The following is a 9,404-nucleotide window of genomic DNA, read 5'->3' as shown; positions in this document are numbered from 1 at the left end:
TTAAAGCTTTGGGGGAACAAGGAAACGACAGTTTAATACTACAATTGTCTTATGAATTTCAATCCTGTATTAACAGTGTTAACTTGTGTGCTCTGTTGTATGGTACTGAAGGGTGGATTTGCGGATGAGAAATTCAAATTGAATTTCATGTTCAGATCTGATGGTTACTTGATCCGTGCCAATCTGAATATTATTGGCCTTTTCATCTGGAAGGAAAGGTGTGCATTCTGTCCGTGGGCGAACATTTCAAATGTCAGTGTGACTGCAAAAGTACTGAGACACAGCCAAGTCAATGTCAGCATGGTGACTGGGGAGAGAGATTTCATTTGTTTTTGAAAGAAATGGAAAATCATGGCACATTTCCCAGGAACAATTAAGCCACAACTTTGCTTTGGTGAAGGACAAGTCTTTAATTAATCATGCACCCAGAAAGACACAAGGACACCTGCACCATGGGAAACACTATGAAAACGGGATTGTTGTAAAGGAGTTCATTCTCGATCATGGATTGTAATCCATTGGCGTTGTCACGTCGGTTCCAGCGCTGTGGGGAAACACTGGAAATATGATGAATGTGATGTAGGTTTCAGTTATTAAACTGTAAAAAAGTGCAGAACAATTTACAAGGATGTTGCCAGGGCTCAGGGGTCTGAGTTATAGGGAGAGGTTAGACAAGTGAGGATTTTATGTTTAGATCCGAGGAAACTGAGGGGGTTCTTTTCTCGACGTGTATAAGAACCGAGGAAACTGAGGGGGTTCTTTTCTCGACGTGTATAAGAACATGAGAGGCATGGATAATGTGAATGCACTCAGTCTTTTTCCCAGGAACTCGTGGATTGGATGGCTTGATTGGATCAGTTTAAGATTAGAGGAGAAAGAACAAAAGGGAAGCTGGGGGGCAACTGTTTTACACAGAGGGTGGTATGTATATGGAATGAGCTGCCAGTGGAAGTGGTTCAGGAAGGAACACTCTCAACAGATAAAATACATGTGGACAAATACATGGATAGCAAAGGGTCAGAAGCAAATGGGCCAAGTGCAGGGAAATGGGGTTAGCGTGGATGGACATTCTGGTCGACATAGGCCGGTTTGGGCCAAAGGTCCTGTCACTGCTGTCGGATTCTATAACTCTAAGTGCATTTGCTATTTTTCCCATTAACTCTGTTGGACAAATACATGGATAGCAAAGGGTCAGAAGCAAATGGGCCAAGTGCCAGGAAATGGGGTTAGCGTGGATGGACATTCTGGTCGACATAGGTCGGTTTGGGCCAAAGGGCCTGTCACTGCTGTCGGATTCTATAACTCTAAGTGCATTTGCTGTTTTTCCCATTAACTCTGTTGGTATACTGGGATGTATTCCATCAGGGCAATGAGACTTGTGTACCTTTAGCCCCATTAACTTGCCCAGATCTAACTCTTTCACGATAATGGTTATTATCTAGGTCCTCACCGTCCTTAGTCTCCTTATCAATTACTGGCACATTCTTCGTATCCTCCACTGTGAAGACTGACTGTTGTGTCCTCATATTCCTGAACCTTGCAGAATAGGAATAACTAGACACAGAACTCTGAGAGGTCTTCTTTGAGTCGTTATTGATGAGACATGGCAGTTACCTGGATAGTGTACATGCAGAACACCTCCAGGCAGCATCAGCGAACTCCCCGCCTGTCCGATGTGCCGCTCCCATTCTTATACCTTTGTGGTTTGTGACTTTGAATATAAACTGTCTCTCAGTATTATCTCCATGGCAACGGCAGTTAGAAAGTCTAGTTCAGTTCAGCACTTTTTGGTTAAATCCCACACCCCTCCCCCACGCCCCCGTGGCTCCCTCAAGTATCTGACAGGCACTTCAGTTTCAGTGGGGCTTTCTATCAGGATTCTGATGTGGAGGAGCCGGTGGTGGGGTGGACAAAGTTTAAAAACCACACATCACCAGGTTATAGTCCAACAGGATTATTTGGAAGTACAAGCTTTTGGAGTGTGCTGTGATTTTTAATTTGATCAGGATTATCTCTATGGTAACAGTTTTAAGTGCTTCAACAATTACAGAGGCCATATGTTCCCCACATAATAGGTTCCCCTCTAGCAGTGTAAACTGCTATTCTGGCCCTGGGGATAGCTACTCATCACTTTTCTCCCCCAATCTCATCTAGCTTTCTGCTAATCTTTAAAGTTTTCCTAATCTCCTTGGTCTTTGGCAATTTGTATGCATTCTATTTCAGTTTGATAGACTCTCTTATTTCCTGCGCCACCTATGGCAGATTATTCCTTTTCCTACAGTCATTCCTTTTCCCAGATATATACTTTTGCTGAGCACTTCGAAAAGTTGTTTTGATATTCCTGCCCTGTCCGTCAACTTTCCCACCATAAAGTCTTTGTTTCCAGTCTACATTAGCCAACTCCTGCCTCATCCTATTGTAGTCTCCTTTTGTTTAAGCACTGGATCTTGGGAGTGGATCTAATCTGAAGATTAGATTCCCGAAGAAGGGCTTATGCCCGAAACGTCGATTCTCCTGTTCCCTGGATGCTGCCTGACCTGCTGTGCTTTTCCAGCAACACATTTTCAGCAGTGGATCTAATCTTCCAGCTTTCCATCTGTGTTCTAAGTTCAACCAGACTTATCAGAATTCTTTTATCAGATTACGAGGGGAGGCGATGTTTGCTGTGTGTTTTGGATTTCATTGTCAGTGACCTTGGCTTTGTAATAAAATACATAGATATTCACAACAGCGTACTCTGGACACTGCGAGTGTACGACGCAATTCGAAACCATAAATCACTGTCTCCCCTCAGTTCAAAATTGCAAAATCATTATCTCCTACACACTTCCTCGCTATCTAAGCTTGGAATGCTAATCTGCCTGACTATCTGTCATTTTCCGAAAATCTCCTTTGGTGAAGGTGGTGAGTTTTGGATTCAGCTTTCCACTTATTACCTTAACAAGATAAGCCCTGGGCACAGGAGAACCAGCCCCACCATTTAATACAGTGATGATTGAGCTCACATCGGTCTCAGCTGGATTTTCCAGCCTGCTCTCTCTCACCCTTCATCTCATTGCAAATTCAACATCTGTATCTCTTCAGTAAATTGGCTCATTGTTCTGGCCACCACCGCATTTTGAATAGGGAATTCAACAGATTCACAGCACATTGAGATAAGTTCATTTCCAGTGCGAGCAGCAGCGAAGGTAAGACCGTTTGGTTTTAAAAGTACTTACCGGTAGCGGGCAGCGGTGTTTTTTTTCCTCTTCCACTCTCTCTTCTCAGAAAGAGTGGGAGCACCAGGGGGAGGTTTCTCTGCTCGTCACACGTATGTTTTGAGAAATAAAGTTTTCTTCAACACATTTAGAAAATTCCTCTTGCACCGTTAAAATTAGAGCCAAAGTATTCCCCATGTGATCACTTAATTTCGTGTCCTGTCCTATTAGACAAGAGAAGATGAAGTTATGCTGCTCTGCTCGTCACATTTATGTTTTGATAAATAGAGTTTTCTTGAAAACATTTAGCAAATTTTACACCATCCAAATCTTTAACACCATGGTAGTCCCAGTCAATGTTTGAAAAATTGAAATCATTACATTAATTACAACCTTATTCTTCTTACATATATCTGAGTTTTCCCTACATATTTGATTGTCAGTTTCGTGCTGATTATTTAGCAGTTTGCATATAGACAGTCCCATCAAGGTTATTTTCTTTTAATTTTTAATTTCAGTTGTAATTCACTGCTCTGGGTTAATCGAAAGATTCACGTGTATCTTGATCAATTTCCAGACTTCAATCAGAGTGACAGGAATATACAAAAAGAATGACATCTCAAGCCAACCACTGAATTATAAATCCGAAGCCTTGCTCACAATCTGACATAGATGGTTCATATAGAATCAGGCTTACTTTATTCCGAAAGGGCAGCACGGTGGTTAGCACTGCTGCCTCACAGCGCCTGAGGCCCGGGTTCAATTCCTGCCTCAGGCAGGACTGTGTGGAGTTTGCACATTCTCTCCGTGTCTGCGTGGGTTTCCTCCGGGTGCTCCGGTTTCCTCCGACAGTCCAAAGATATGCAGGTTAGGTGAATTGGTCATGCTAAATTGCCCGTAGTGGTAGGTGTATGGGTGGGTTGCGCTTCGGCGGGTCGGTGTGGACTTGTTGGGCCGAATGGCCTGTTTCCACACTGCAAGTAATCTAAATATGTCAGAAATGATAAAATTTTAAAACAGCAAAATGCAAGCCAAGTATTTCATCGGAGAATATTGTGTGCCCATCTTGCTGTTCTGATTAACAGAAAATTCCCATTTTCATTCCTTGTTACAATCCACGAATTGTACACTTTAAACTAATTGTTTGTTGCTCGCTGTGAGAAGTGTGACAGCTCCGTCTGACATCGAACATACAAGAACATCAGTTGAAATCTTGCTCTCCTGAAACATGTGTTTCCTGCTTCTTTCTTTTTGTCTCGGTGACCGTTCCGTCAGGTGGGAGTCGAGTGAAAAGGCTGAGAGTGTTTTATTGATTCCTAAACCATACCCAAAAGAAGTGTGCATGCATGCGATCATTTCATTGTAGAAATGGTGCATGGACAGACGCATAGCATAGACAGACGCACGATAACTGGCTATTCACCTACCCAGGCAATCAAATACGTCACTTGCCTCACTTCTCCCCCAGAAACCTGCTTGTAATTCTCTGTCAGTGATTTATCCAGTTCCTCTTTGGATAATAAATTATTCTGTCCAATGCTGGAAGTCACTGATCTCTATGTGTGTGCTCAGATGCCCTTGTATTCAAATTACACAGAACACTGACATGCTGAATTAGATTACTTACTTGCAGTGTGGAAACAGGCCTTTCGGCCCAACAAGGCCACACCGACCCTCCGAAGAGCAAGCCACCCAGACCTATGCCCCTAACCTGCACATTTCTTTGGACTGTGGGAGGAAACCAGAGCAAAGCCACGCAGCCGTGGGGAGAATAAGTAAACTCCGCACAGACAGTTCCCTGAGGCGGGAACTGAACCCAGATCTCTGGCGCTGTGAGGCAGCAGTGCTAACCACTGTGCCACGGTGCCACCCAAGAAGATGCAAGCACATTGGCTTTGAAGAGCAAGGACACATTGCCAAGTCTGCTTTACTGAGATCGACATAAATAATCCAATGGGCCACTTTCATCTTCAGATTAATTACGAACATTTATGAAAAGCAGGACTGTAAGAATGAATACACTTTCGTGTTCTGTCCAAATCAAACATTGATATACTTGAGAACAGAAACGAGTCTGGTGTTCGATGTGACTTGGCCAACATCTTGCGACTTTCACCATGAATTTGGAGTATCCAAGCATGAAGAATATCCTCCTTGCACCTATTCTGTACAGATCTGTTGCAGTTGCATTATTTTAAATCAGATCTCTTCGAGTTCTTCTGAATTCCAGTCAATTCCCTAAAAGATGTAATCTGTCCTCAGACGTCATCCTCGACATCTTTAGCATCAGCCTCGTGACTGTCTGCTGCACTCTCTCTGTGGCAAGTCCTTCATTTCTTAGGCAGGGAAAGAAAAACAACAAACTTTCTATTTGCCAATGAGCAGAAGCACAACTTACTCAAGCTTTCCTCGTAAGAGTGTCCCTCCACACCCACTGTCATTCTAGCGAATCCTCACTGCACTGCATTGAATGCCAGAACACCTTTCCTGATATCAGAGGTATAAAACTGTTCACAGCTTTGCAACTGTGATCTGAGTAGTGTTGTGGGATTGGAGTGCCTTTATTAGGTGGAGACTCAGAAAAACAGCATGGTAGAGTGGATAGATGCAACTATTTTCACATCATACCCAATAGTGAGCAGTATGATTATGAGGTGTACATAAGGCAACAAAAAGAAAATAAGAGCTGGAATAGTCGGTCTGGCCCCTCGACCCTGTTGTGCCATTCCAAAGGATCTTGGCTATTTTTACAGACCTCAAACCCACTTTCTTGCACTTTTTCCAACACACTGGATTCCCTTACTGGATCAAGAATCGATATCAGATTTAAACATACACAAGTTCTGTGTTGGAAGGAGGTACAAAGAACTCAAACTGTGTGAGAAAAGAAATTCCTCCTCTACTCAGTCTTAAATTAGGGTGTGCTGTCCGTATCTTTGGAGTGTTTGATGTAGACAGTGTTAAAATAACTTTTCTCTGCATCTCTTGTCATACTGTCCCAGTCCTTGGAGTATTTGATGTGGACCTTGTCGAAAGAGCTCTTCTCTGTATTTAACCAGGTCCTGTATGAATCCTGGGAGTTTTTACTGAGCACAGTGCAGAGCACTATTTATGCTGTATCAATCCTCGTTCTCTCCCTGTTCTCGCAGAGTTTGATGAGGACAGTGTCGAGACATTTTTACTCTGTACGTAGTCACATTCTGTCCCAGTAATTGGAGTGATGAATGAGGGACAGTACAGAGAGAGATTTCCTCTGCCTTTAACCCCCTCCTAACCCTGTAATGGGTTTGTTAGATGGGAACAGTATAGAGGCAGCTCTGCTGTGTATCTAAACCCATATTGTTCCAGCCTTGGGAGTATTTGATAGGGACGGTGGACAAGAAGATTTAATGCATATCTGACCCAATGCTGTCCCTGTTCTGGGAATTTTGGTGGGGGACCTCTAGTCGTGTATTACTTTGTATCCAACGCCGTTTTATTCATATCACATATTATTTGATGGGGATAGTGTCAGGAAGGTATTATCTGTATCTAACACGATCTCGTAACTGTCCTGGGAGAGTTTGATGAGGACCATGTCGAAGAAGCCTCACTTAATATCCAAATATACACGAACCCTGTCATACCAGTGTTTGATGTGGAAAGTCGGAGGGAGGTTTACCACAAAGATCTACACAGTGCATGAGTAGACACATCGGCCCTCTGAGCCTGCGCCCTTATACTTGGTAGTGTGGATGAGCAGAGGGATCTTGGTGTCCATGTACACAGATCTCTGAAAGTTGCCACCCAGGTAAATAGTGCGGTGAGGAAGGCATATGGCGTACTGGCTTTTATTGGTAGAGGAATTGAGTTCCGGAGTCCTGAGGTCATGATGCAGTTGTATAAGACTCTGGTGCGGCCGCATCTGGAATATTGTGTGCAGTTTTGGTCGCCATACTATAGGAAGGATTTGGAGGCACTGGAACGGGTGCAGAGGAGGTTTACCAGGATGTTGCCTGGTATGGAAGGAAGATCGTATGAGGAAAGACTGAGACACTTGGGGCTGTTTTCATTAGAGAAAGGAAGGTTTAGGGGTGACTTGATTGAGGTGTACAAGATGATTAGGGGGTTAGATAGGGTTGACAGTGTGAACCTTTTTCCGCGTATGGAGTCGGGTATTACAAGAGGGCATAGCTATAAATTAAGGTGGGGGGGGTAGATATAGGACTGAAGTTGGGGTAGGTTCTTCACTCAGCGAGTCGTCAGTTCATGGAATGCCTTGCCAGTAGCAGTGGTGGACTCTCCCTCTTTATGGGCATTTAAGCGGGCATTGGATAGGTATATGGAGGATAGTGGGTTAGTATAGGTTAGGTGGGCTTGGATCGGCGCAACATCGAGGGCCAAAGGGCCTGTACTGCGCTGTATTCTTCTATGTTCTATTCGTCCTCATGAGACTAGAATAGAGTCCCGATACTGCAGAAACAGGGTATTCATCCATCGAGTCCATATCAACCCGATGATGAGCATCCCATTCAGACCCACTCGTTCCCTGTAACATTGCATTTCCCATGGCTAATTGTCTAACCGGCACGTGCATGGACACTATCAGCAATTTCGCATGGGCAATCCACCTCACCTGCACATCTTTGGACTGTGTGAGGAAACTGGAGAACTGTACGAAACCATGCAAACATGGGGAGAATGTGTAAACACCACACAGTTGCCTAAGGTCTCTAATGCTGTGAGGCAGCAGTGCTAGCCACTGAGCCACCTCTGCCTTACTTACCTCCCTATCCCCCAGTTGGCTGAATCTATGTTCCTTATGTCAGAAATCAGGTTGTCTAAGCGGATGCCTCAGTAAATCCCAGTGACAGCCCACATGTCCCGTGTGTCTGAATGGGGATCCAATACACAACATCATCCATCCAACATTTTTCATTCACGTTCCAGAGACAGGGCTCCAGTGGCTGCATGAGGACTGTAACTCTCAAATTCCGAGGCAGGGACCACACGTCTGTGGGGAAACCTAGCACTGCACACGTACAGAATGTGGGTGAATTTTGGACTTTGTGCTTTGGGGTAACTAGTGGAAAGTATTTCACACTGTGATTGTCTAAAGGAGGAACGTATTTGCTTGTAGTATTGATCTGTTGGAGGGTCAAAGTGTCACCACACCCACATGGGATTAAGTTACATTCCAAACTTGTCATAACTCTGGAATCTACCAATGAGAAACGAAGAAGGATGTGACCCATTCTCCCAGCCTGAAGGTTCCTCTTCGGTCCAGGGTCTGCCACCTCCCTGTCTGTTTCCTTTTGTTTCATTCTGCTTTTACATTTTTGACTTGCAGCAACTGAAAGGAAAGGAAATGAACCCAGAAAGGGTGCAGAGTCTAACCAGGTGGCATAGATCTGTTTCAACAACTCCATGAGAATGGGGAGGGAGTACATTAGGGGGTACCAGAGTCAGAATGGTGGGAGAGAGTAAGTGGGCTGGAGGGTTACAGCTTTGGGGGAAGAAAGCGGAAAAAGATATTCCAAAGGAACTAGAATTGTCTGCTCTGAATTTCTAATCTGTACATATTCCTTTATACAGGGTGCCAGATGGTGAAGATTTGCAGACTGAAATCTCAACATCATTTGCTGATCGTGATATAGTTAACCAGCATTTGAAGAACCAAAAATCGAGAATCACTCGGCCAAAATGCTGCAACACTCTCCTCACGGCATCGTCAGTCTATCTGCACCAAATTGACTGTGAATGGTTCAAGACAGCAACTCACTACCATCTTCTCAAGGGTAACGAGAGATGGGGAATAAATGGTGGCTGAGCCAGTGATGCCCATATCCTGGAAAAGGTTTTTATCTCTAGTTGCTGAAACCCAATTGATGATACTGCAGGATGAAGAGAGACGCTGAGTGCAACCTCCAGGAGGCAGCACCATCACATTACCCCTGCCTCCACCCACACAGTAACACACCAAAGCAACTTGAACAAAAGGCAATGAAGCCAAAGGAGGACTTAGATATAGTTCTTTGAGACAAAGTGATGAAAGGGGATTGGAACACAGCAGGAACAGGAGATTGAGCTGCATGGTTAGCTGTTTCCCCTTGAATGGTGGAGCAGGATTGAACGGCCAAATGGCCTCCCGCTGCTATCTCCCAGATATGTATATAACCATGGATCCCGGGTAGAAAGAAGGGGGCAGGGATTCTCCAGGAGTTTGCA

At 44.2% G+C, this 9,404-nt stretch overlaps 1 long non-coding RNA gene across 1 annotated transcript; it reads left to right on the top strand.

Moving 5' to 3' along the window:
• The first annotated feature begins 8,164 nt into the window (after positions 1-8,164).
• LOC122546375 lies at positions 8,165-9,022 on the top strand. The gene is made up of 2 exons (XR_006310730.1): positions 8,165-8,229; positions 8,772-9,022. It is a non-coding gene; the product is annotated as an uncharacterized LOC122546375 (long non-coding RNA).
• Positions 9,023-9,404: the final 382 nt, after the last annotated feature.

The sequence above is a fragment of the Chiloscyllium plagiosum genome, unplaced genomic scaffold, assembly GCF_004010195.1.
Source record: "Chiloscyllium plagiosum isolate BGI_BamShark_2017 unplaced genomic scaffold, ASM401019v2 scaf_5862, whole genome shotgun sequence".
NCBI classification, from domain to species: Eukaryota; Metazoa; Chordata; class Chondrichthyes; order Orectolobiformes; family Hemiscylliidae; genus Chiloscyllium; species Chiloscyllium plagiosum.
This window is presented reverse-complemented; position numbering and strand designations above follow the sequence as displayed.